The 27157-nt window shown below is 47.1% G+C and overlaps 1 long non-coding RNA gene across 1 annotated transcript; it reads right to left on the bottom strand.

Annotated features, from left to right (window-relative positions):
- Nucleotides 1-634: 634 nt before the first annotated feature.
- Nucleotides 635-22326, bottom strand: LOC130295573 (uncharacterized). Its single transcript, XR_008848914.1, has 3 exons — nucleotides 22162-22326; nucleotides 6038-6170; nucleotides 635-728 (listed from the first exon to the last, which is right to left on the bottom strand). It is a non-coding gene; the product is annotated as an uncharacterized LOC130295573 (long non-coding RNA).
- Nucleotides 22327-27157: the final 4831 nt, after the last annotated feature.

The raw sequence follows: 27157 nt of genomic DNA, 5'->3' as shown, positions 1-27157 counted from the left end.
TGCCCTGCCTAACTAGAACTAGCAGTACTACTGTTCAGGTGGTTATCGTGAATACCACACGCTGGCATCATGAACATTCAGGGGTTAATACCATCTGCCCCTGGGCTACAACATCTGCCCCATATACCTCACCTTCACACCGTGGCTCACCACATATCTCTCTCTCTCTCATATCAGTCTATCTATCTATCTCTTTATCTATCTCTATCTATCTTCTATCTACAATAGACTGTGTGGGTGGTGTAGGGAAATACCTTATTACTTCATTACGCCAGGGCATTGTTAGCCTATACATGGTCCAAGGTTGGAGACAGCTTCTCCTGGGCCAGACACAGGGAGTAAAGGAACACGCCGACGTCAGGTTATGGATAACTGTCTTTACTGAGCAGGGTACATATTGTATTACACTGACAGTACGGCGCACCCAATAGATTGATACTGACTTGAGAGAGGATTGAAGATTGGTCCAGGTAGCTAGGGTTCTGTCAAGGTCCTGTAGTTTTCTCCGCCAAGCTTGAATTTCCTATGTGCGGGTGATCCTTGCAGAATGACCGGATAAGGTCGATTTGTTCTGGGCCTTCCCTTAGAGCTTCTCCACACCCCTCACACCTTTACCACATTTGAGCTCAGACTAAACTGGGGTAACTCCTCCCCCACTACTCTATATACTAAAGAATTTAGGGGTTCCCATTGGCAGGCAAGGTCACATGGGTTTAGACAGCTCCTCTCTAAAAGGTACAAAACATATATAAATACACACATAGAAATAACATATAACATGATACTTATACATCATGATATATATATTAAACTTTTGGTAAAGTGCTGGCACACAATAGAAACAATAACCAGTCCCTCAGTGGGCCCAATACCTGTGCCGCCGGTCTGCCTGAGGAAGTCCGAAGCCTCAGGACTGTCATTAGTGCTGGGACACCCAGTGCACAGTACAGGTAGACATACCGTATATACTCGAGTATAAGCCGACCCGAATATAAGCCGAGGCACCTAATTTCACCCCAAAAACCCAGGAAAAGTTATTGACTCGACTATAAGCCTAGGGTGGGAAATACATCATCCCCCCTGTCATCATCCAGACCCCCGTCATTAACAACCTCATCATCATCACCCTGTCATCATCCCCCTGTCATCATCCCCCTTTCATCATCCCCCCTTCATCATCACCACCTGTCATCATCCCCTTATCATCCCACACTCCCCCTTCATCATCCCCTTGTCATTATCCCACCCCCCCTTCATCATCCCCTTGTCATCATCACATCTCCCCTTCATCATCACCACATGTCATCAGTACCCCCGACCCCACCCCTTCATCATCACCGCTTGTCAATGTCTGATACAGTGGTCTTCAACCTGCGGATCTCCACATGTTTCAAAACTACAACTCCCAGCAAGCCCGGGCAGCCATTCGCTGTCCGGGCATGCTGGGAGTTGTAGTTTTAAAACATCTGGTGGTCCGCAGGTTGAAGACCAATTCGGCCTTCAACATGATCCAGCCCCCCCCCTCTCACCCCCTTTAGTTTTGTACTCACCTCCGCTGGGCGGGACATTAGGGTGCGCTGGTCCGGGCCATCTGTGCTGCAGGGACCGTCCGGTGGGGAGGGATAGTAGTTCTGGGCTGTCCGTCTTTACCGGAGGGGCCTCTTCTCCGCGCTTCGGGCCCGGAATAGAGACGTTGCCTTGATGACGACGCACAGGGACGTTACTCATGAACGTCCCTGTGCGTCGTCGTCAAGGCAACGTGACTATTCCAGGGCCGAGCCCAAAGCGCGGAGGAGAGGCCCCCCTGGTGAAGATGGACAGCCCAGAACTACTATCCCTCCCCACCGGACGGTACCCTGCAGCACAGATGACCCGGACCAGCGCACCAAAACGTCCCGCCGAGCGGAGGTGAGTACAGAACTAAAGGGGGTGAGGGGGGGGGGGGGCTGGATGATGTCTCCGACCTCAGTGGTCTTCAACCTGCGAACCTCCAGATGTTTCAAAACTACAACTCCCAGCAAGCCCGGGCAGCCAACGGCTGCCCGGGCTTGCTGGGAGTTGTAGTTTTGAAACATCTGGAGGTCCGCAGGTTGAAGACCACTGAGGGTGGAGAGTTCACTCGAGTATAAGCCGAGGGGGGTGTTTTCAGCACGAAAAATCGTGCTGAAAAACTCGGCTTATACTCGAATATATACGGTAGTCTGTTTTGTGTCAATCGTGAGGTTGTGTATATAAAGTATATATGGAGGTTAAGTTAAACCGTAGCCTGTGTACATGTACACATAGAGTGCGGATAGTGTTTATCTCACATACATCTCATGTACTCACTGGCTGAGAATAACAATAGAAACCTAGAGGGGAACAAAGGGTAAGAGGTCAGTGAGAAGAGTCTACAAGGGGTAATGTGACAAGACTGTAGGGGGACTTAATATGACAGGACTCTAGGGGGGCCCAATATGACATGTGTGGTGTCCCGGTACAGGACCTTGTCCTGTTCCTGTCCTAAGTCCCCTCAGGAAGAGTCACTGCAGTTCTTGGGGCTCTCCTGCAGGGCTCACCCCTTGCTCACCTCATATAAATGTATTTCGGTATATTGTTTAATGTGTATATAAAGGTAGTATCATTGTATAGGACCTTCCTAGGTCATGTGATACATAGTAAAAGTTGTACAAATGTTTAGGACCTTCCTAGTTCATGTGATAATGTCATGTGATGTACCCAGAAGTTCAAGTTATCTCATAAATCCTGCTGTGGACATTCCATTATTTCCTGCCGTTTTTGGGCTGGTTGTCGGCAGGGCCTTCTATACAAAACAACCTCACCCTGCCGTCACGACACATCAGGGGTTAATACCACCTTGCCCCACAGGGTTAATACCACCAGACCCTGCAACACTGTTGCCTCACCCAGTCACCACACACCACACAGGGGGACCAAATTTGACATGACTCTAGGGGGCTAATATGACATGACTCTAGGGGGCTTAATATGACATGACTCTAGGGGGGCCAATATGACAAGACTCTAGGGGGCCAATATGACATGACTATAGGGGGCCTATTATGACATTACTCTGGACTCATGGCCGGGTCAGATGGATCCAGATCTTTATAGAGAAACATGGCCTGGTCCGATGGATCCAGATCTCTATAGAGAAACATGACCTGGTCAGATGGATCCAGATCTCTATAGAGAAACATGGCCTGGTCAGATGGATCCAGATCTCTATAGAGAAACATGTCTCATCAGATGGATCCAGATCTCTATAGAGAAACATGGCCTGGTCAGATGGATCCAGATCTCTATAGAGAAACATGTCCTGGTCAGATGGTTCCAGATCTCTGTGGAGAAACATGTCCTGGTCAGATGGATCCAGATCTCTGTGGGGAAACATGTCCTGGTCAGATGGATCCAGATCTCTATGGAGAAACATGACCTGGTCAGATGGATACAGATCTCTATAGAGAAACATGTCCTGGTCAGATGGATACAGATCTCTATAGAGAAACATGTCCTGGTCAGATGGTTCCAGATCTCTATAGAGAAACATGTCCTGGTCAGATGGATCCAGATCTCTATAGAGAAACATGGCCTGGTCAGATGGATCCAGATCTCTATGGAGAAACATATCCTGGTCAGATGGATCCAGATCTCTGTGGGGAAACATGACCTGGTCAGATGGATCCAGATCTCTATAGAGATACATGGCCTGGTCAGATGGATCCAGATCTCTATAGAGAAACATGACCTGGTCAGATGGATCCAGATCTCTATAGAGAAACATGTCCTGGTCAGATGGATCCAGATCTCTATGGAGAAACATGACCTGGTCAGATGGATCCAGATCTCTATAGAGATACATGGCCTGGTCAGATGGATCCAGATCTCTATAGAGAAACATGACCTGGTCAGATGGATCCAGATCTCTATAGAGAAACATGGCCTGGTCAGATGGATCCAGATCTCTATAGAGAAACATGTCTTGGTCAGATGGACCCAGATCTCTATAGAGAAACATGTCCTGGTCAGATGGATCCAGATCTCTATAGAGAAACATGTCCTGGTCAGATGGATCCAGATCTCTATAGAGAAACATGGCCTGGTCAGATGGTTCCAGATCTCTATAGAGATACATGGCCTGGTCAGATGGATCCAGATCTCTGTGGAGAAACATGGCCTGGTCAGATGGATCCAGATCTCTATAGAGAAACATGGCCTGGTCAGATGGATCCAGATCTCTATAGAGAAACATGGCCTGGTCAGATGGATCCAGATATCTATAGAGAAACATGGCTTTTTATCAGGTGCGAACAGTTCCGGCTGGTGAAGGAGGCGTGAATATCATTTTTGACAGTAGGGCTTATTTACGTATTGTGGCCAACCAAGTGTGATGTCCCAGTATGGAATATAGTCCCGTACAGTACTTAGGTCCTGTCAGGTTGAGTCCCTCTGTTTCCCAGGGGCTCTCCTGCAGCGTCTCCCCCATAGTAATATATATTGTGTATAATGTTATGGATAAAGGACCTTTAAGGACCTTTGAGTTGTCACATGATAATGTGTTCACGTGATGTGTTTGTTACCCAGAGAGCACCAGCTAACCAGGTGACCTGCAGCTTGACCTATGGGCTTCTGGCTCAACCCCCCTTTATAAGAGGGGCAGCCATTACAATCTTTTCTTTCATCACTCCTGCTGAAGAACAGTCAAGACCAGACGTATCAGAGCCAGTGTCCAGCACATCTGGAGGCCTCAAGCCTAACCAGCAGCTACATGCCAGTAAGTCAAGTCATCTCTGTCTACTGTCATTACCTACAGTCCAGTCAAGTCCATTTTAGTCTGCGTGGCTGAACTAAAGTCTATCAAAGTCACTACATGTCCCAGCAAGCTGCGCTGTTCTTCTGTGTTACTGGCCACCTCTCTGGGATTCCTGGCCTAGCTGTAAAGACTATTTCCATCTGTCTACCTCAGTAAAGCTACCGTTAACCCTTACCTGGTCTTGGACTATTATTGCCCTGCCTAACATTGGGATATCGGTACTACCGTACGGGTGGTCACCGGGTAAACCACGCCCTGGCCTCACAAACATTTAGGGGTTAATAACACCTTGCCCCTGGGCTACAACATCAGCCCCCTACATCACACCATCGCACCCCGAGACACACCCCGTGGCTTCGCCACACAAGTTCATCCCTTTATGGCAGCCTTTTCACTTATAGCCAAAGGTCAATAATGCACCATCCACAATCATCATTTAGTCATGGATTGGCTACCGGAAAATTTTCAGTGCTTCCCCGTCCTTCACAGTCCTTCCCAGATCTTAAAGGGGCACTCCCCCCCCCTAGACATCTTATCACCTATCCAAAGGATAGGGGATAAGATGTCTGATCATGGGGGTCCCGCCGCTGGGGACCCCCACAATCTCTCACGAGTGGGGCATGGCCGTGACGTCATGCCGACGCTCTAAACAAATGCCGGGTGCAGTGCCGGAGGCTCGTGACGTCACGGCCACGCCCCCTCAATGCAAGTTTATGGGAGGGGGCGTGACGGCCGTCACGCCCCCTGCCATAGACTTGCATTGAGGGGGCATGGCCATGACGTCTCGAGCGGTGCATGATCGTGACATCACGAGCCTCCGCCCCGCATCGACAGGTATCCGGCATCGACAGGTATCCCACATCTTATCCCTTATCCTTTGGATAGGGGATAAGATGTCTAGGGGCGGAGTACCCCTTTAATCCTATAGACCTTTTCGGGACTATTTGGAATGGGATGCTGTGATACTGAAATCTAAAGGAGGTCTAAACGCTACTATATGACCGTCTCTAATAAAGTGGCCATTGTCCAGCTCCTAACACGGCAGAAATTGCGCGGGTAAGATGCTAGACGCCCGTCCTTGGAAGGAGGCATTGTGTTAATCATTCACCATGTCCTCATCTGCAATATTATTACACCAAACATTGGGGCCGGCTGAGGCTGGAAACAATTATAAAGCTATAATGAGTGTTTTCGGAGCAGATTGCATTTCTTGTTACTACTGACCAGAGTCGTTGGGGTCGGAAGCCATTTTATTTGGCAGACCTATTTATCAGTCTCGGGATCTCTTTATTCTCCAGTCATGGTTCGAGATTTGAAGTATTTCAGCTTCCCACACTGTAATGGAACAAGCCCGATCCTGCGGGACAATTAAAGGGAGTAATAATTACATGGATCGCGCCAAACATTGCAATACATGGAATATTAACCAGTTATGGGTTCCATATGAGATGGAGCAATTATCTGATAAGACACAAAGAACACCAGATAGGTTTTTGGGCACCGAGCCCTCAAAAGGGACTGACACATTCTGTAGAAAGACAAATGGACAAAAGGCGCTTCCTTGTGTAGGATCAACTATGTTGCATGGAGATATGTAGAGGGTGGAAACGTGCTCACCTGGTGAGGTTGTGCTAATTCAGGCACAACGCTTACAAAGGCATGGAGGAATAGATAAAGCTGCTGCGGCTTCCCAAGCCGAAAACATCGGCGTAGAATCAGAATAAGGAAAGGAGAGGGTGAAGCCGGGACGTGGTGTCCGCGTTGCTAAATGTCCAGTGGAGTCGGTATAAACTCAGTCAACGGTAATTGTAGATCCAACTTTATTTCGTTCACACAACGCGTTTCTGGGTGTAAACCCTTTCATCAGGAGGTATCACGCCTGATGAAAGGGTTTGAACCCAGAAACGCGTTTTGTGAACAAAATAAAGTTGGATCTACAATGACTGTTGACTCCAGAGTTTATACCGACCCCACTGGACATTTAGCAGCGCGGACACCACGTTCCGGCTTCATCCTCTCCTATCCTTATCCTGACACATTCTGTGGGACTCTTCAGCTTGTGTTGTGGACAATGGGAGAAAGGACAATAGTCAACTCGGAGGACATCACACATCTTGTAATCATAATATTTATTAATTAAGATGTGTGATGTCTTCCGTCTATGTTATTTAGGTAGGGGGAAGGAGGTGATCGGCCTTCACTACCTATTATAATAGGTTGTAATTCCGATCACCTCCTCCCCCTTCTTAAAGGGGTACTCTGCACCCAGATATCTTATCCCCTATACAAAGGATAGGGGATAAGATGTCTGATCCGGGACCCCTTCACGATCTCGGCTGTGGCACCCCAGACATCCGGTGCACGGAGCAAACTTTGCTTCGTGCTGGATGGTCATGCCTCCTCAATGCAAGTCTATGGGAGGGGGCGTGACAGCCGTCACGCCCCCTCCCATAGACTTGCATTGAGGAGGCATGGCCGTGACGTCACAAGCGCAACGCGGCCATGACGTCATGAGCCTCCGGCACTGCACCTGAAGCTCTAATCGAACGCCGAGTGCTGCAGGGAGATCGTGGGGGTCCCCAGCGGCGGGACCCCCGGATCAGAGTTATCCGTAACCCGACATCAGTGTGTTTCTTACCCCCCCGTGTCTGGCCCAGGAGAAGCTGTCTCCACCTTGGCCTTGAGGACTGGGATGGGGACCACTGGTCTATAGGGCCACAAACACTTCTGAATGAGATAGGATAATCCCTTTCAGTTTTGTCTGATTGCGGGGCCGCTGGGGACCCCTGCAATCTTGGCTGTGGCACCCCAGACATCCGGTGCACGGAGCAAACTTCGCTCCGTGCTGGATAAATGGCGATGTGGGGTGGAGGCTTGTGATGTCACGGTCACGTGTCCCCTCAATTCAAGTCTATGAGAGGGGGCGTGATGGCTGTCACGCCCCCTCCCATAGACTTGCATTGAAGAGGCGTGGCTGTGACGTCACGAGCCTCCGACACTGCACCTGAAGCTCTAATCAAACGCCGGGTGCTGCAGGGAGATTGTAGGGGTCCCCAGTGGCGGAACCCCCACAATCAGACATCTTATCCCCTACCCTTTAGATAGAAGATAAGATGTCTAGGGGCGGAGTACCCCTTTAAAGAACATAGACGTTCCATATATATGTTTCAGGAACATATAACTAGTTAATAAACATAATAATAAACTAAATACCATCCCACCAATGGAACAAAATCTATTGACTGAATGCATCTAACATGAGGGAAGTCAATATATCATTTTAAGCATTGGAAGCTCCTCCATCTACAACCATTATCTGACACTTGACTTAGAAGATCATACGGACGTTCATCCTTCATAGTGACCCCCCCCCCCCCCCAACATTCCTTTAAAGAAACTTCTGGATCCGATCAAAACACTTCTATGAAAGTAAATTTACAAGGAGCACTTTATCTCGGTCTTAATGTTTAGCAGATGGAGATGCGGAGCTGGGACTGGGGGGGGGGGGGGCTGATGATGCTCTATGGACATCTCGTGGGGATGGGTGGGTCGCTGTACTGATGAGGTGTCTGAGATCTGGGGGTCAGGGGGTCTCGGCATTGAAGGAAAGCAGAGACCCTACACGTTTTATTATCCTAAACCCGATCAGAGATTTGGTCTATCGCTCTTGTAGGCCAACAGTAGGCATATCCCGTATTGATATGGGACTTTGGGAATGGGCCAATCACTTTGGCTATCTCTAGTCAGAATGGCCGTGAGTTTAGGGATAATAAACATTGGGTAAGGATAAGGGAACATGTGGAAACACAGAGGGAATACAGGCTGGCAGGGAAAGCGCCTGTGGTATGGCTGGTCGCAGGACTTCTACCGCCCGTCATGCCCACTGTAGCGTTTGTCTTACGGCATGAGGGCTTCCCAAGGTAATCTTGGACTACTTAGGCTGGCGCAACAAAAGGGGTAATACGGAGGGGGGGGGGATATTATTACGACTAGAGCGCAGTGATAAATCGTAACAGTATACACTTCTCGAGTGTACAAAAAAAAACAGCGGCACTAGCGGCAACTTGTATCTAAATCCACTATTATGGACCAAGGACAGCTCTGGGAGTCTCCGTTCAAAAGCCCGCGGCGGTGCTAGGACAGAGAGTCGACTTCAGTATACATAGTACAATCAAAGAGAAAACGTAGCCTGCACTCACTGCACAGTACGGGTGTCACGGCCTCGGATTCCGGACCTCCTCGGTGACGTGGGAGTAACAGCCGCCAGCGGCTGTTACTCCCACGTCACCGAGGAGGTCCGGAATCCGAGGCCGTGATACCCGTACTGTGCGGTGAGTGCAGGCTACGTTTTCTCTTTGATTGTACTACAAATAGTAACAATGTGGTGTCCCAGCACTAAAGGCTGTCCTGTGGGCTGCGGATCTCCTTGGGCATGCCTGCTGCTGCTGTGTTGGGCCCACTGTAATGTTAAAGGGGTTATCCAGGAAAAAAACTTTTCTTTTTCTATCAACTGGCTCCAGAAAGTTAAACAGATTTGTAAATGACTTCTATTAAAAAATCTTAATCCTTCCAATAATTATCAGCTGCTGAAGTGGAGTTGTTGTTTTCTGTCTGGCAACAGTGCTCTCTGCTGACATCTCTGTCTGTCTCGGGAACTGCACAGAGTAGAAGAGGTTTGCTATGGGGATTTGCTTCCACTCTGGACAGTTCCCGAGACAGGTGTCATCAGAGAGCACTTAGACAGAAAAGAACAACTCCACTTCAGCAGCTCATAAGTATTGAAAGGATTAAGATTTTTTTTTATAGAAGTATATATATATATATATATATATATATATATATATATATATATAAAGTTTTTTCCTGGATAACCCCTTTAAAGGGGTATTCTAGGATTTTTAATTTTTTTTATTATGCTACAGGGGCTGTAAAGTTAGTGTAGTCCATAATATAGTGTCTGTACCTGTGTGTGACGGTTTTCTCACAATTCTTCTGTGATTTTCACCCCACTATTTATTTTTAACAGCATACAAAATGACTGTTGTCTCAGATTTTTCCAGGTTGCAATGCAGCCGAGACCTGACATCACAAGTCAGCTGATGACAGGGAGCCTGTCTGCTTCAATGGGTGGAGCGATCAGTTGGTGGGAGAGAGATCAATCTGCAACTAATACAATAGCTGTAGGCACCCTGATTGAAAACCACAGGTCTTTTGAAAGGATGCAGCTCATTTATGTTTCAATGGGTGGGGTGGCTCATGTTTGGGAGGGAGGAAAATGGAACTATGGGATTTGTAGTCAAAAAAAGAAAAGTCAAACAGGAAATACCAGTTCACAAAAAGCTACCACAGTGTTATGGTAATCTCACAACATAGCCATTTAGCCTCAAGACAAGCGCAGATCCTTCCTAAGCATGTCCATTACTGTCTGCCAGGTACGAACTATAATCCCCTCATGATGGATAACCCCTTTAAGTATGTTCATGCACTTTATTACCTTTGCTGTATTTTTTATGTTACTTATGTACTGTACTTTTAAGAGAGAGAGAGATTCAATGGTAACCAGGTGACCCTGTCTGCCCAATGGGAACCCCCCAAATTCTCCTGTATATAGTGTAGGGGGGAGGAGTTGCCCCAGTTTAGAGTCTAGCTCTTGTGCTGAGTACAGTGTGGAAAGGAGGTGGAAGATGTGTGTGGTGAATCGAGAGGGAAGCCTGAATCAAGTCATTCCCGCCATTCTGCAAGAGTTCCCCCGTACGGGACTTGGTGAGTCCTAACCTGGCGGTGTTAGTATTTGGACCTTGTGAGAACCCTAGTCAGCCTGGGATATCTTCAAGTCTCAAATCTTAAGTCTATACAATTTAAGTGGGGGAAAAAGCACCATAAGTCCCAGCAAGGCAACAGGGCTCCCAAGGGTTACACCGCATCCCTTCTACTCTGCTCCGTACTGTGTGTAATAGACAGTTATCCGTAACCCGGCATCAGTGTGTTTCTTACCCCCCATGTCTGGCCCAGGAGAAGCTGTCTCCACCTCGGCCTTGAGGACTGGGATGGGGACCACTGGTCTTGTTTTCCGAACGCTTGGGGCGGGCGACAGGGGTCGTGATGTCATGGCCACGCCCCTCATGCCACCACGTCCCCTCAATGCAAGTCTATGGGAGGGGGCGTGACGGCCGTCACGCCCCCTCCCATAGACTTGCATTGAGGGGGCATGGCGTGACAGCACGAGGGGATGTGGTCGTGACGGCACGACCTCCACCGCCTGCACGCCCGCACCCCAAAAGGATAGGGGATGAGATGTCAAGAGGCGGAGTACCCCTTTAAGGTTATTTACATAAATCTGGAGGACCCCTTTACTGGTATTGACTAGGGACCTGCAGAGCATCTCCAGCCGTGGTGACTTTTATAGGTCCGGCCTGTTTACTTGAGCGCGTGCGGTGATGACTCTATGAACACATTGAGACGTAACAGTCGGCAATAAAAGATTGTATGGAATGTAAACCGGGCGGCCGCGGCGGTATTTATGTGGGTTATGTGTGTGCGTTATGTCTGCCATAAATGCTTCAGATTAGAATAATCTTTTAAGTCATCTCATGAGCCCCCTATCCAGGTTTTACATCTATCACCCAGTTATATCTCTTCTTGGGAAAGCTGAGTGACACCTGCCTCCCTATGAATGTCACACCAAGGCAGTAAAGGTTTTAGTGGTCTCTGGACCCCCATTAACCTTTGACTGAAACCCATTAGAAAACTAAAATGACCCAGTTCTATTTAAAGCGTACCTGTCATACCATGGAAAATAATAATGCTTCTATATGTTACTCACTAGGTCATTATGTGTCTAGCTTCTGTATTAAGCTCACAAATCCCTTTGTTCTGCTGCTCAATCATTCTGACATCCACTGCTCAGGAAAGGGGCATGTTCGAGGCAAGCACTGAGCCCGCCCTCACTCACTATGCATTCACTTCCTCCCTGAGTCTGCTGTGCTGGGTCTCTTCATCCAATCCCTGCAGGCTGCTCTGTAACCCCCTCCTCTCTGTTTTCATGCTTCAGTCTGATAGGACAGGAGTGAGCACAGAGCAGTGCTAGTCCAGCCCTCTCTTCCTGGACTTTGTCCCGGCCTGTGCTTAAGCTGGGACAATGATGATGCTGCAGCCGGAGAGGATTATGTTCTGGATGGTATGGGGACCCCTAGTGGTCTTTTTGGATAAGCCATTATTTCTATAAAAAGGAGATAACATTTTCTCATGAAGTATATTAGAAAGGTTAAGGTTTTGCCAAGATGTACAACATATAAAAAGGTTTTGATTCTGACAGTGCCCATTTAGTGTTATATGGTGTATTTGGGAATTGTATGGCGGTATTACATGGGAGCTCTATGGCGGTACAAGTTTTCCCAGTCTTCTGAAGCCCCAGCAGTAATCAACTGCATGTCCTCCCTGCACGTCCTCCCTCACTGCAGCAGCACTGCCATGCCCTGTACCTGCTCCATTACTGATGTATTAAAGGAGTAGTCCAGTATGAAAAAATGTATCCCCTATATGGAGGACTGGACAATTCCTTTAACCCCTTCTTTCCCCCCATTTTTTTCACAGCCCGCAATTATACTTCTGTCCCCTGCTGCCCATTCTGCTCCCCACACTAACTATTCTCTGCACATGTGGCCGGACAGTTAAATCATACTTTACCACGACTTATTTGGCATTATATGGTGATATTAAGTAGGCTGCATATGAATGTATCATCCGCAGGATTGGACGATTCCTTTAACCCCTCCCCCACCCTATTTTTCTCAGCCTGCAATTAATCTTCTGTACCCGGCCCGCCCTGCTCCCCAAACTATTCTCTGCACATGTGGCCGGACAGTTAAATCATACTTTACCATGACTTATCTGGCATTGTATGGTGATACTAAGTAGGCTGCATAGGAAGGTATTACATGCAGGACTGGACGATTCCTTTAACCCCTTCTTTCCCCCCATTTTTTTCTCAGCCCGCAATTAATCTTCTGTCCCCTGCTGCCCATTCTGCTCCCCGCACTAACTATTCTCTGCACATGTGGCCGGACAGTTAAATCATACTTTACCATGACTTATTTGACATTATATGGTGATCTTAAGTAGGCTGCATATGAATGTATCATCCGCAGGACTGGACGATTCCTTTAACCCCTCCCCACCCTATTTCTTTCTCAGCCCGAAATTAATCTTCTGTCCCTGGCCCGTCCTGCTCCCCAAACTATTCTCTGCACATGCGGCCGGACAGTTAAATCATACTTTACCATGCCTTTTCTGACACTATATTGTGATATTAAGTGGGCTGCTTAGGAATGTATTATCCACAGGACTGGACAATTCCTTTAGCCCCTCCCCCCCCTACCCCCTGCCAGCCCTACTCCCGGCACCAACTATTGTCTGCACATGCGGCCGGACAGTTAAATCATACTTTACCTTATTTGGCATTGTATGGTGATATTAAGTAGGCTGCATAGGAATGTATTATCCACAGGACTGGACAATTCCTTTAGGTGTCTGATCGCGGGGGGGGGGGGGGCGCTGCTGAGACCCCCCGTGATCTCACTATGCGGGTGCTGCTGAATCTCCAGTTTGGGGAAACCTGGTTTCTGGGACTGGGGACGTGACGTCATGCCACGCCCCCTCCATTCATGTCTATGGGAGGGGGCGTGACGGACGTCACGCCCCCTCCCATAGACATGAATGGAGGGGGTGTGGTGTGATGTCCCGTCACGACCCCAGTCCCGGAGGTTTCCGAAATTGGAAATTCAGCACCCGCATAGAATGCGGGTGCTGCAGTGAGATCGCGGGGCGTCTCAGCAGCGGGGCCCCCAGCGATCGGACATCTTAGGGGATAAAAAGTTTTTGCCCGGAATACCCCTTAAATTATTCTACGAGGATGTGTGCTTCAAGGTGAATGTTATCAGGTGCATCACATACCTACAGACGTCTGCTTCTAAAAAGAATGGCGGTGTCTGGGAGCGGGCATACCCATGGAGATAAGGTCTGTGTACCTTCTACTATCATCTCAGCATGAAATACACCAAACAATTTCATCCCTGTTGTTTACCGCAGATTGGAGGTGGAGATAATGGAGGCCTCATGTGCCGGGTGGAGACGTGTCTGGAAGTTTTTCAGCAAAGTTTCATTTTTATAGAGTTATCGCTGAATCAATAACTACTACGAGAGGTGATCCAGATAGTGAACCCTTATGATCGTGTACGTGTCCCTTCTCATGACTGTAGGTCTACACCAGTGGTCTCAAACTGTGGCCCTCCAGATGTTGCAAAACTACAACTCCCAGCATGCCCCGACAGCCGTTGGCACACTGCCCCTAAAGGGTAAATCAAGGCTTCCATTTCATCTCATCTCATCTCTTACCAGTAGTCTCAAACTGTGGCCCTGCAGATGTTGCGAAACTTCCACTACCATCATGCCAGGACAGCCAAAAGCCTGTCTGCATTCTCCAGAGGATTCTCACTGTCCTTAAAGGTAAATCAAGGCTTCCCTTTTATCTAATCTCTTACCAGTAGTCTCAAACTGTGGCCCTCCAGATGTTGCAAAACTTCAACTCCCAGCATGCCTGGACAGTCGTTGGCACACTGTCCCTTAAAGGTAAATGAAGGCTTCCCTGTCATTTCATCTCTTACCAGTAGTCTCAAACTGTGGCCCTCCAGATGTTGCAAAACTTCAACTCCCAACAAGCCCGGACAGTCAAAAGGCTGTCTGCCTTCTCCGGAGGATCGACACTGCCCCTAAAGGGAAAATCAAGACTTCCTTTTCATCTCATCTCTTACCTTTTGTCTCAAACTGTGGCCCTCCAGATGTTGCGAAACTTCCACTACCATCATGCCAGGACAGCCAAAAGCCTGTCTGCATTCTCCAGAGGATTCTCACTGTCCTTAAAGGTAAATCAAGGCTTCCCTTTTATCTAATCTCTTACCAGTAGTCTCAAACTGTGGCCCTCCAGATGTTGCAAAACTTCAACTCCCAGCATGCCTGGACAGTCGTTGGCACACTGTCCCTTAAAGGTAAATGAAGGCTTCCCTGTCATTTCATCTCTTACCAGTAGTCTCAAACTGTGGCCCTCCAGATGTTGCAAAACTTCAACTCCCAACAAGCCCGGACAGTCAAAAGGCTGTCTGCCTTCTCCGGAGGATCGACACTGCCCCTAAAGGGAAAATCAAGACTTCCTTTTCATCTCATCTCTTACCTTTTGTCTCAAACTGTGGCCCTCCAGATGTTGCAAAACTTCAACTCCCAGCATGCTCGGACAGTCAAAAGTCTGTCTTCCTTCTCCAGAGGATCCACACTGTCCCTAAAAGGTAAATCAAGGCTTCTCTTTCATCTCATCTCTTACCAGTAGTCTCAAACTGTGGCCCTCCAGATTTTGCAAAACTTTAACTCCCAGCAAGCCCCGACAGTCAATAGCCTGTCTGCCTTCTCCAGAGGATCCACACTGTCCCTAAAAGGTAAATCAAGGTTTCCCTTTCATCTCATCTTTTACCGGTAGTCTCAAACTAAGGCCCTCCCGATTGTAAAACTTCCACTCCCAGCATGCCCGGACAGCCGTTGGCTGTCCGGGCATGCTGGAAGTGGAAGTTTTGCAACATCTGGAGGGCCACAGTTTTAGACCACTGCACTAGAGGACCACCTATGTTTAGCTTCAGGGAAAAAATAGTCACTACAAATTGTTGTTCTGAAATGTTATTGCTGTTTACACAGTCGGTCCTCCTGTGTTATGTCAGTCACATTCCTACCCTCCAGCCGACCTGACTGATCCCTAGTCAGATGTAGAACTGTCACATTTTTAGGATGGTTCACAACTCACCGAGAGCAAAACAATCGCAGATTTATCTTCACTGTACAAAAAAGTCTGAGAAGAAGATTGTGCAGACGCAGAGTAAAAAAAGCAAAAAAAAAAATGCAAAATAAAAAAACCATCTGCTCCAATGTAAAGTAGTGAGTGCCCGGCCTGTATAAAAGTGTCTAAACACACAGCCATTAAAGGGGTACTCCGGTGAAAACCTTTTTTCTTTTAAATCAACTGGCTCCGGAAAGTTAAACAGATTTTTACATTACTTCTATTAAAAAATCTTAATCCTTCCTGTACTTATTAGCTGCTGAATACTACAGAGGAAATTCTTTTCTTTTTGGAATGCTCTCTGATGCCATCCCGAGCACAGTGCTCTCTGCTGACGCTATTATAATAATAATGACAACACTTTATTTATTGTTGTCCTTAGTGGGATTTGAACCCAAGGCCCCAGCACTGTAAGGCAGCAGTGCTAACCACTGAGCCACCATGCTGCCCTTAGCATACATCTGCTATGAACGGTTGCTAAAATGGACAGAGATGTCGGCAGAGAGCACTGTGCTCGTGATGTCATCAGTGTTCCAAAAAGAAAGGAATTTCCTCTGTAGCATTCAGCCGCTAATAAGTACTGGAAGGATTAAGATTTTTTAATAGAAGTAATTTACAAATATGCTTAACTTTCTGGCACCAGTTGGTTTAAAAGAAAAAAGGTTTTCACCGGAGTGCCCCTTTAATGTCTGGACCTTGGCAACTAAAGTGAGTACACTCCTGAGTGAAATGCCCAAATTGAGCCCGAAGTGTCAACATTTTTAACATTTTGTGTGGCTGACATTATTTTCCTGCACTGCCTTAAAGGGGTACTCCGGTGAAAAACAGATTATTATTATAATATATATATATTTTTTAATATAACTGGTGCCAGAAAGTTATACAGATGTGTAAATTTCTTCTATATAAAAATGTTAATCCTTCCAGTACTTATCAGCTGCTGTATACTCGAGAGGACGTTGTATAGTTGTTTCCAGTCTGACCACAGTGCTCTCTGCTGACACTTCTGTCCATGTCAGGAACTGTCCAGAGCAAGAACAAATCCCCATAGCAAACCTGTCCTGCTCTGGACAGTTCCTGGCATGGACAGAGGTGTCAGCAGAGAGCACTGTGCTCAGACTGGAAAGAACTACACAACTTCGTACGTGCGTGCGCCCATAGCAACGGAGGTGCAGAAGACCGGAGCGTCGAGGAGGAGGAAGACGTGCGCTGGCAGCTTGGTAAGTGACCGGCGGGACGTCATCTTCAGTTCTCAGACCACAGCTTCTTCGGTCCCGGGAACTAATGCTATGGCCGGACCGGAGGAGCGGTGGACGGAACACTGAAGTGGGCAGTACACAGGCATACACTGTATATGACTGAAGGCTGTGTGTCTGGGGGGGAACACTGCCTACATCAGTTTCATTTTAAGGGTGGGTATTTTTTATGTTTTTTTTAACCTGTTGTAATTGATTGTGATTAATAAAGTGATGTTGGTTACATCATTTTTCTGGGCTAATTTTTTGTAGGTCACATCCATGTCCTTAGTCTACTTGTATTCAGCAAACTTCATCTTTCTTCTAGAATGACAGCCATGCAGACCAATTTGATGCAATGTGCAGTGTATGACCTGAGCACTGACAGGCTGACCCCCCAACCCTTCAACCTCTTCAGCATTGCTGGCAGCACTCATATGTCTATTTTCCAAAGACAACCTCTGGATATGACGCTGAGCATGTGCACATTTAACTTCTTTGGTCAACTATTACAAGACCTGAAACCGCTGTGTGGTCTTGCTCAGTGTCAGGGTCTTGGCAATCTTCTTGTAGACTAGACCATCTTTATGTAGAACTTAAATTCTTTTTTTCAGATCCTCAGTCAGTTCTTTGCCATGGGGTGCCCTGTGACCAGTATTAGAGTGCAAAAGCTATAACATAACATTTAAGAACCCATCTATACCTGAGACCTTGTGCGGTGATGGGGTGTGTGGTGCAGGGCAGATGTTGTTACCCTAGGGGCAGATGGCATTAGCTCCTTGCATTCGTGACGCCAGGGCGTGGTTTAGCCTAAAACCACCTGAAGGTATACCGCTGCATCCTGGACTAGGTACGGGGGCAATACTCTGACGCCAAGTTACGGACAACGGTAGCTTTATGGAGGGTAGATAGATGGTAAAGTCTATACAGTTCAGGCAGGGCCCAAGGAGGTGACCAGTGACGCAGAGACCTTAAGGGCTTGCTGGGACTTGTAGTAGGACTGGACATTTAAATGCAGACCCTGCTGACCTGACAGATGACAGGGACTGACTTGACTCATAAAGCGGTGACTTTATCTTACTTGACTTGATGGCGGCTGCAGGACTGGACTTTGAGGTCTCCAACACTCTGGACAGACACACTAGGCGAGTGCACTGGACCTCAGCAGAAGAGAGAGAAGCTCCACCCAGGGCTTATATGGGGAGACTAGCAGGGAGCCCATAGGTCACCCCTGGGATCACCTGGTCACTGGTACCTCCTGGGTAACAATCACATGACATATCACATGGTATAACTCTTAAAGCAACATCACATTTCATAACACTTTACATGGTAAAACATATTTACAATGGAGAAACAAGTGCAGGGGGCCCTGGGGACACTAAAGGAGGCTGCCTGACAGGACAGCAGGAGCATGGGGTAGCATCTCCCGTACTGGGCCACCGCACTTGTAACACTAACGAGTCACATGACATCGGGGACTTAAAATGGCAAAAAGGGCCTTCATCAGGTGATGATTGCCGCCAATATGAAAGGTGTCGGTGCTGTGTAGAATGCGGTCGGTAAGAAATGGCTTTATCGATAAAAGTTCTCAACTACATTTGGGGTGTAGAAAACCTTTCCTTACGATTATAATTTTTTTACATTGCTTCTGTATTTAGCTGCGATCGGACTTTCCTCCGAGTAGTTGCTGCAGGTGGGTATGAATACTTATATCTCCTGAACACTAAGAAGTCATATAAACATGAAATATTATCTGCTCTGAACAACCTATTGATTGAAGAATGTTCAGTCTTATCCTCAGGGGGATTGTAGAAGGACTTACGGAATGTTAACAATGTCTCTTTAAGAAATGATGCAGATGAAAGAAAAATATTTACAAATGGGTCCGTAACATCACAGCTCAAGCTGAACCTCCACCCTTCATCAACCCATGGCAGCCGACCAATCAGAGAGCAGCGGTGGCGAGGGCCTCATGAAAGCCCTCACCGTGTGTCACGAACAGGTATCGGCGGTGATTGATGAGCGGCGCTCGCAGTCAGGAGTTCACTACAGCCCGAGTAGTATTCATTCCTCAGGCAACATACGGCGGTGGGAACCTTAGAAGAAGAGCTTACAATCAGATTGCTTCTTCTTGGTGACATATACCTTAAAGGGGTACTCCTCTGGATAATCCCCATAGGAAACCTCTCCTGCTCTGGATATTCCTGCTCCTTTCCTTGTGGATAGCTCATTGCCTAGGTTACAGACCACTTCTTCCCTCTAAAAGTGGTGGAAGCAGGGGTGTAGCTTTAGAGGTAGCAGAGGTAGCAGTCACACCGGGCCCTGGTGCCTAAGGGGACCCCAATACACATCTGCCCCATAAGACACCAGTATTATATTGGAATATGGGGCCCTGTTGCAGATTTTGCAACGGGGCCCAGAAGCTACAAGCTATGCCTTTGGGTGGTAGGGCTAATATATACATAATCCTCTGTATAATATAAATATATATACACACACACCAGCCCAACCATTTCTTCTAGAATGGAGTGGTGGTCTGGAACCTAGGCAACGAGCTGTCAACAAGGGGAAGAAAGGTCCAAGAATATCAGGAGAAGGAAGCAAATTTGCTAAATGAATGGGTTTGCAAAAATATTCAATTTGACGTGCTCTGAAAGGTTGAAATTGAAATACATCTTTAAAGGAGTACTCCGCATCATAGGGGATAATCCCGCCACTGGGGACCCCCATGATCTCCCTGCTGCACCCATCGTTCGTTTGGAGCGTTGGGTGCAGCGCCGGAGGCCCGTGAAGTCATGGACACGCCCCCTCAATGCAAGTCTATGGGAGAGGGCATGACGGCGTCCGTGGCCGTGATGTCATGAGCCTCTGCCCTGCATCGCCAGTCATCTGGCACAGAGCAAAGTTCGCAGCCGAGATCGAGCGGGTCCACAACGGCGGGACCCCCGCGATCAGACATCTTATCCCCTGTCTATAGGAGAAAGAGAGGGAGTCATACAAAGCAGTCTGTGAGAGAGGGGGTAAGAAGAACAGTCCATAGGAGAAAGAGTCATACAAAGCAGTCTGTGAGAGAGGGGGTAAGAAGAACAGTCCATAGGAGAAAGAGGGAGTCATACAAAGCAGTCTGTGAGAGAGGGGGTAAGAAGAACAGTCCATAGGAGAAAGAGTCATACAAAGCAGTCTGTGAGAGAGGGGGTAAGAAGAACAGTCCATAGGAGAAAGAGTCATACAAAGCAGTCTGTGAGAGAGGGAGTAAGAAGAACAGTCCATAGGAGAAAGAGGGAGTCATACAAAGCAGTCTGTGAGAGAGGGGGTAAGAAGAACAGTCCACAGGAGAAAGAGGGAGTCATACAAAGCAGTCTGTGAGAGAGGGGGTAAGAAGAACAGTCCATAGGAGAAAGAGGGAGTCATACAAAGCAGTCTGTGAGAGAGGGGGGTAAGAAGAACAATCCATAGGAGAAAGAGGGAGTCATACAAAGCAGTCTGTGAGAGAGGGGGTAAGAAGAACAGTCCATAGGAGAAAGAGTCATACAAAGCAGTCTGTGAGGGAGGGGGTAAGAAGAACAGTCCATAGGAGAAAGAGTCATACAAAGCAGTCTGTGAGGGAGGGGGTAAGAAGAACAGTCCATAGGAGAAAGAGTCATACAAAGCAGTCTGTGAGAGAGGGGGTAAGAAGAACAGTCCATAGGAGAAAGAGTCATACAAAGCAGTCTGTGAGAGAGGGAGTAAGAAGAACAGTCCATAGGAGAAAGAGGGAGTCATACAAAGCAGTCTTTGAGAGAGGGGGTAAGAAGAACAGTCCACAGGAGAAAGAGGGAGTCATACAAAGCAGTCTGTGAGAGAGGGGGCCATAGGAGCAGTGTGGCTGAGAAAAATTGTGTCTTTTGGTGATATCTGCCATGCATGTACACTGGGGAAGTATAGAGCGGAGCTCACTCCATACATGGGGGGTTCCAGCTATCAGCACCTCCCCCTTGTCCCTAGTGACCGGCATTGGCGCTACGACTAAATGCCATGTTTAATAGTGACTTCAGCATGTAGGTGGTTCGTCATGTGCCATTCCCTTACAGGATCCAATTGCTCCCCCTCCCACAACATATATTATCGGTTGTCATGACAACTGGGGGCTTTATGAAGGCCTCTGTAGTTGCCATATTTATGCCCCTATTACGACGTGCCTATGAACAGGATGTAATAGGAGAACAGCAAAAAAGACTGCAATACATTAGTAGACATACATTAGTATCATAGTGCTGTCTATCAAAGTCCCCTCGGGGGAATAAAAATGTAGTTAAAAAAATAGAAACGCAAGACGAGTGTAAAATGTGTGGTCACTATGGTTTCGACCACCGGGACCCTCACAAATCAAGAGAATAGTGGTGCTTGAGCGCCCCTTGTGAATGAAGTGGTACTGCACTTGCATTCATAGCTATGGGACTGACAGAGATTGCGCTTGGCTATTAGGGATAAGATGTCTGATCGCGGGGGTCCCACCACTGGGGACCCCTGCGATCTTGGCTGCGGCACCCCAAACATCGGGTGCACGGAGCGAACTTTGCTCCGTGCTGGATGACTGGCGATGCGGGGAGGAGGCTCGTGACGTCACGGCCACGCCCTGCTCGTGATGTCACAGCCACACCCCCTCAATGCAAGTCTATGGGACATCCGTCACTCCCCCATATACTTGCGTTGAGGGGGCGTGGCCGCGACGTCACAAGCAGGCGTGGCCGTGACGTCACAAGCGGTTGTGACCTTGACGTCGCGAGCCTCTGGCACAGCACCCGAAGCTCTGAAGGAACGCCGGGTGCAGCAGGGAGATCGTGGGGTCTCCAGCGGCAGGACCCCCACAATCAGACATTCTATCCCCTATACTTTGAATAGGGGATAAGATGTCTAGGGGCGGAGTACCCCTTTAAATTGAAAATCTTGAAACCTGCAATACCAGATGCAGCCCATGGACAAAAGTGGAGCTGTTTCTACAGAAAACACATCCATTATCATGAGATTTCTCTTTGTTGCCAGGAGATAATTTTTCCCATGACAACAGGACTTTTGGCCGATATGGCTATTTAGGTACAACCTGAAAATAAAGTATAATAAATGATATAAAAGGAAAAACCTGAGATCAGACCATCCGCCCCCATGGTCTAAACCTGATCCTGTGGAGATAAGTTTGTCCCTCGAAGACGTGTTTGGGTTAGAAGAAGCTCCAGAAGACATTGGAAGACACGTACCCGTAGATGGTTAATAATAATACCGTATAATGTTTATGAAGATAACGCTCTATGGCTGTCATTCACCGGGACCCACATCCCCGACATCAAAGGTTCCGTCGCTTTATTTTCTTTCCATGTTCATCAGTTTTTACTTCGTAGTCATTCCTGGAATCCGGAAAGAGAAATTAGGTAAGAATAATGTTCTGTCTCCGATGGGCCTGACTGGTTACCGAGCTGTGTACATTAAACGGTGGGATAACATTGGGGGCCCGTAACTAGGGTAACCACCCTGCCGGTATTTATCCAACCAATCCTCCAACTCCCGGAATGTTGCACCATAACCTATACCAGTGTTTTCCAACCAAAGTGTCTCAAGCTGTTGTGAAACTACAACTCCCAGCATGCCCGGACAGCCGTTGGCTGTCCGGGCATGCTGGGAGTTATAGTTTTGCAACAGCTGGAGGTACCTCTGGTTGGGAAACACCGATCTATACTATATACTACTATATAGTCCAACATGCTGGGAGTTGTAGTTTTGCAACAGCTGGAGGCACCTCTGGTTGGGAAACACTGATCTATACTATATACTACTATATAGTCCAACATGCTGGAAGTTATAGTTTTGCAACAGCTGGAGGTACCTCTGGTTGGGAAACACCGATCTATACTATATACTACTATATAGTCCAACATGCTGGGAGTTGTAGTTTTGCAACAGCTGGAGGCACCCCTGGTTGGGAAACACTGACCTATACTATATACTACTATATAGTCCAGCATGCTGGGAGTTGTAGTTTTGCAACAGCTGGAGGCACCCCTGGTTGGAAAACATTGACCTATAGTATATACTACTATATAGTCCAACATGCTGGGAGTTGTAGTTTTGCAACAGCTGGAGGCACCCCTGGTTGGGAAACACTGACCTATACTATATACTACTATATAGTCCAACATGCTGGGAGTTGTAGTTTTGCAACAGCTGGAGGCACCCCTGGTTGTGAAACACTGACCTATACCATATGCTACTATATAGTCCAACATGCTGGGAGTTGTAGTTTTGCAACAGCTGGAGGCACCCCTGGTTGGGAAACACTGACCTATACTATATACTACTATATAGTCCAACATGCTGGGAGTTGTAGTTTTGCAACAGCTGGAGGCACCCCTGGTTGGGAAACACTGACCTATACTATATACTACTATATAGTCCAACATGCTGGGAGTTGTAGTTTTGCAACAGCTGGAGGCACCCCTGGTTGGGAAACATTGACCTATACTATATACTACTATATAGTCCAACATGCTGGGAGTTGTAGTTTTGCAACAGCTGGAGGCACCCCTGGTTGGGAAACACTGACCTATACTATATACTACTATATAGTCCAGCATGCTGGGAGTTGTAGTTTTGCAACAGCTGGAGGCACCCCTGGTTGGAAAACATTGACCTATAGTATATACTACTATATAGTCCAACATGCTGGGAGTTGTAGTTTTGTAACAGCTGGAGGCACCCCTGGTTGGAAAACACTGACCTATACTATATACTACTATATAGTCCAACATGCTGGGAGTTGTAGTTTTGTAACAGCTGGAGGCACCCCTGGTTGGAATACACTGACCTATACTATATACTACTATATAGTCCAACATGCTGGGAGTTGTAGTTTTTCGTTTGGGGCAGCTGCTGAATCACAGGCTGTATCAGGGCATGCTGGGATTTGTAGTTAGTAACTAACTGCAACTCAGAATTTAACTTAAAAAAAAAGCGATCAAAAAGTCACATCGAAACAAAAATGGCCCTGTTAAAAACTACAGATCGGGGTGCAAAAAAAATTACCCTCATACAGGCCCCGTATAAGGAGAAATAAAAAGGTTATAGGGGTCAGAATAGGACAAAATTCCCCTCGCATATGTGTATCCTGTGATGTCACGCATATATAATTAAGTATGCAAATTAGCATGGCTGGTATTTTTTGCAAGAAAGTTGGCAACCCTGGTTGCTATGGGCAACTGGGCAACTTTTCCTCTGGACAGGTTTTGATAAATCTCCCCCATTGTTCTGTCTCCGGTGGGCCTGACTGGTTACCGAGCTGTGTACATTAACCAGTTAAGGACGCAGGGCATACGGGTATGCCCCTGTTCCTGAGTCCTTAAGGACTCAGGGCGTACCTGTATGTCCTGATCTTGCTAACAGGGTTTAAACCGTTCTCATGAGCGGAGAACGGGTTAAACCCAGCGGGGCCCGGTTGCTAAACCCTTTAGATGCCGAGATAAAAGTTTATCGCGATATCTAAACTAAAAGTAAAACTATCCCGGCAGCTCAGCGGAGCTGATCGGGACTATCGCGACGGAATCGCGAGATCCCGATCAGCTTACTGGACGATGGGAGGGTCCTCACCTGCCTCCTCGTCGTCCGATCGGCGATTTACTGCTCCATGCCTGTGCAGCAGGCTAGAGCAACAGAGCGCCGGTAACACTGATCAATGCTACGCTATGACATAGCATTTAACAGTGTGTGCAATCAAAAAATTGCATGGTATAGCCTCCCAAGGGGGCTAAAAAAAAAAAGTTAAAAGTGGTAAAAAAAATAAGTGAATAAATATGAATAAGCCCCCCCCCCCTCCAAATAAAAGTTTAAATCACCCCACTTTTCCTATTTTATAAATAAAATAATGTGATTTAAAAAAAAAAACATACGTGCCGCACGGTCGATGGCGTACACACGTAAAAAAATAAAATAAAAGTCCAAAATTGTGAATTTTTGTTTACTTCATGTACCATAAAAATATTAATAAAAAGCGATTAAAAAGTCCCATCAAAACAAAAATGGTACCAATAAAAACTTCAGACCACAAAAAATAAGCTCTCATATCGCCCCATATGCAGAAAAATAAAAAAGTTATAGGGGTCAGGTCAGAAAATGACAATTTCAAACATACTAATTTTGGTGCATCTAGTTCTAATTTTTTTTAAAGTAGTAAAATAAATAAAACCTATATAAATTAGGTATCCCTGTAACCGTATGGTCCTACAGAATAAAGATAAGGTGTGATTTTTACCGAAAAGTGCACTGCGTAGAAATGGAAGCCCTAAAATTTTTTAAAATTGCGTGTTTTTTTTTCATTTCACACCACAAATAATTTTTTTTTGTTTTGCCGCAGATTATGTCATAAAATAAGTGATGTCATTACAAAGTACAATTGGTGACGCAAAAAACAAGCCCTTACATGGGGCTGTAGGTGCAAAATTGAACCCGTTATGATTTTTAGAAGATGAGGAAAAAACGAAAGCGCAAAAACGAAGATTGTCCTTAAAGGGGTACTTCGGCGCTTAGACATCTTATCCCCTATCCAAAGGATAGGGGATAAGATGCCTGATTGCAGGGGGTCCCGCCGCTGGGGACCCCCATGATCTGGCACGCCACAGCCCGTTTAAAATCCCTCCCCGGAGCGTGTTCGCTCCGGGTCTGAATACTGTCGATCACGGGGCCGGAACGTTGTGACGTCAAGGCTCCGCCCCGTGTGACGTCACGCTCCGCGTGACGTCACACGGGGCGGAGCCTTGACGTCACAACGCTCCGGCCCCATGATTGACAGCAATCAGACCCGGAGCGAACGCGCTCCGGGGACTGATTTTAAAGGGGTGCGGCGTGCCAGATCATGGGGGTCCCCAGCGGCGGGACCCCCAGCGATCAGGCATCTTTGGATAGGGGATGAGATGTCTAAGCACAGGAGTACCCCTTTAAGGTGAAAATGGGCTCAGTCCTTAAGGGGTTAAACGTTGGGATAACATTGAGGGCCCGTAACTCCACGGCCATGTTTGTTTTTAGAATTCCTTCACAATTGTAATGAAAAGAACTTCATGAAATCTGAGATTTGATTGACACCTGCTGAAAGAGAGGGGGCGCTACAGGCGGAGAAGGAATGTAGGACTGTATATTAATACTGAGGGACGGGGGGGCAAAATATGACAACTGGCGGTATGGTCTTCAAAAAGATAATTTGGAGAGTGAAATAGGGCGCGTATTATTCCAATTAAATGAAAGGTTACCTAAATATGCCCTGAAGGGAGGGGTAGGCCGCAGCTCTTCCTCATTTCGTGTGTAATTGACTACACTGTGTCCTCTTTGAGTCACTTAATATAAACCTCGGTGCAGCTTGAAGAACGCCATGGTAGGAGAACTCAGTCCTCGAGGTTAAAGGCAACAAACACATTGGAAAAAAAATGTGTGAACTCATCAATTCAGCCTGAACGTCTGGTTGTGAAATGTATCCGAGGTCTCACGACTCCCCGGGGAGAGAAGGATCAGACATGTGGATTTCAGCTGCCCAATCCTTTTCTTTTGGGAGATATAAGCAGGGCTGGTGCAAGGATTTTTGCAACCCTAGGAAAAAGCTAATTTTGACTCCGCCCATTGACACGCCCCACCTTACTACTAGGGTGACACACTGTAACAAAACTCCTCATGTAATCTCCTTACTACTGTGGTGACACACTGTAACAAACCTCCTCCTCATGTAATCACCTTACTACTGGGGTGACACACTGTAACAAACCTCCTCCTCATGTAATCTCCTTACTACTGGGGTGACACACTGTAACAAACCTCCTCCTCATGTAATCTCCTTAATACTGGGGGGACACACTGTAACAAACCTCCTCCCCATGTAATTTCCTTACTACTGGGGTGACACACTGTAACAAACCTTCTTCTCATGTAATCTCCTTACTACTGAGGTGACACACTGTAACAAACCCTCCTCCTCATGTAATCTCCTTACTACTGGGGTGACACACTGTAACAAACCTTCTTCTCATGTAATCTCCTTACTACTGAGGTGACACACAGTAACAAACCTCCTCCTCATGTAATCTCCTTACTACTGAGGTGACACACTGTAACAAACCTCCTCCTCATGTAATCACCTTACTACTGGGGTGACACACTGTAACAAACCTCCTCCTCATGTAATCTCCTTACTACTGGGGTGACACACTGTAACAAACCTCCTCC

Source organism: Hyla sarda, chromosome 11, assembly GCF_029499605.1.
Source record: "Hyla sarda isolate aHylSar1 chromosome 11, aHylSar1.hap1, whole genome shotgun sequence".
Taxonomy (NCBI): domain Eukaryota; kingdom Metazoa; phylum Chordata; class Amphibia; order Anura; family Hylidae; genus Hyla; species Hyla sarda.
The sequence above is the reverse complement of the archived record's forward strand: the minus strand, read 5'-3'. Positions and strand labels throughout refer to the sequence as shown.